Source organism: Phaethon lepturus, unplaced genomic scaffold, assembly GCF_000687285.1.
Source record: "Phaethon lepturus isolate BGI_N335 unplaced genomic scaffold, ASM68728v1 scaffold15517, whole genome shotgun sequence".
Classification (NCBI taxonomy): Eukaryota; Metazoa; Chordata; class Aves; order Phaethontiformes; family Phaethontidae; genus Phaethon; species Phaethon lepturus.
Genome location: NW_010554163.1, coordinates 23633 through 25624, shown reverse-complemented (window position 1 = coordinate 25624; position 1992 = coordinate 23633).

Here is a 1992-nt window from a genome sequence, read left to right as displayed (position 1 = left end):
GCTTTATCCCCCGCCGCTTCTCTCCGCTTTTTGTTCACTCACACCTTTTCTCTCACTTTTGTCCCCTTCATATATCCTCTCCTTCTTCCATCTCTTTATTTCTCTTCTTCTGTCCTGGTTTATATCCTGTTTTTCTGTCTTCTTTCTGACATCTCACTTCAGTTCACTGCCTTACTCTACCTTCTTGACATTTTTTCTCCATGCTGTCCCTTTGGTCATTGTCTTCCTTCTTACTTTCTCCTGACTTACATCTACATATATATATATATATATGTATGTCTCTATTCCACTCCAGATCTTCCGTTCTCCAGCTGAAACAAAGAAATTACTCATGCTGGTAGTCTGATCCTATTGCATCCCTTTCTCAGCACCTGAAATACGCTGCTCCTGCCCATCCTCAAATGCATGTATTGTGTAGACTGAAGAATTAAGTATGTGGGAAATGTTCCTAAATTCAGAAGTGGACTTGAGAAAGCAGCTTGCTCAGGCCACACTGCGAACAGAGCAGCTGTTGTGCTCCCACTGACAGTACCAGAGGACGATTGTAAACCGCCTGAACCCAAGGAACTAATGGCATTTTCTTCACATTTCTAAATTTCTGATTTTTGGTAACGAAAGGTCTATAATTTTAGATAAGGAACACTGCTGTCTATTTGAATTATCCCTTGAATCCTGGACTGATCCAAAACAAGACCCCACAAAATGCTTTTCTTTTTTGCGAATTGTTTGGTTTTATACATTTGTTAAGCCACTCTTGTGCAGCTATGGGGAGAGAAATGCTTTTCTTCTGGTCAGAGCTAAGCTCTGCCTCTGATGAAAAGGGCTCTGCGTGGGGTGAGACCAGGATCTCGGCTCATCAGCTTCCCTTTTTTTCTGGAGCCAGAGGGAGAGGAGAGAACTGTGACTGTGGGATCATATGCTTTGGGTGGGAGATGGAAGAATAGATGCGTAATCCAAAAATGCTACATTAACCTCAGGGCATGGGGGTGGAGTTGTTTAATAATATTTCCCCTTGACTGTTACTGACTACAAAAGGCATCATTGGGGATCAAGGGCAAGTGTTAGACTTTGCTGTTTCAATCAGACTCTTAGTTTTAAAATAATCTGATTTAATAATTAAACTTTTTTTTTTCACTTTCAAAAAGCACTACTAACTGGCTGGAATGAAAACAGCTCCATCCCACAGATTCCACCTCCACTTTCTGGCAGCTTACCTGACTCATAGAGTGGAGGATTTTTATGTGCCACCTACTGAGTTGATACTCAACGTTTTCCTTTGTGGTGAGAGTTAATCACCACCCTTGTCATATTATTTCACCGACCCTCCTGAAGATACGATCTGTCAGGGGGGATTGTAATCATTGCAGAAGGTGTGCGCTGAGGAAGACACTGTGGGGTTGTAGCCACAATGATCAAGGATTTAAGAGAGCAAGGTTTTGTCAGCAGAGACGATGTTTATATTAAACCAAGAGACGAAGTCAGGAAAAATGGACATGCTTTTGGGCGTATAAAATCTCCCCTTATAACCTGTTTGTATAACTTACATGACCCTATCTCATGTGAGGAGAGAGATTGTATGCAGTAGGCTGGTATTTGTCAAGCAGAAAATACTACACAAAAGAAGACAAGAAGATAGGAATGAGCACAAAACACAAAGCTGGCAATACAATAAATAAGTGAGTGCAGGAGGCAATGGAAGAAGGGGTAGGAGGAACTGAAAGTACACCTCCAGGAAGGTTATTGGGAATTACAAAGAGGATGTGAGTTACCCTGGAAAAGTGAGAGGAAGCTTGAGCAGAAAAGTGTGTGACATTTTTGCAGCAGAAATTCTTGAAATGAGGTACAGGGAAGGCAGAGAGGAAGGAACAGCTGAGACCGCTCTGGAGCTCAGCACTTAAAAGAGAGATCTTAGTGTGAAGGAGGGCCAGGGAAAGCATGGGATAGAAGTCTCATTTCTCCATCACACAGGCAGGCAGAATCAAGGAATAGGTA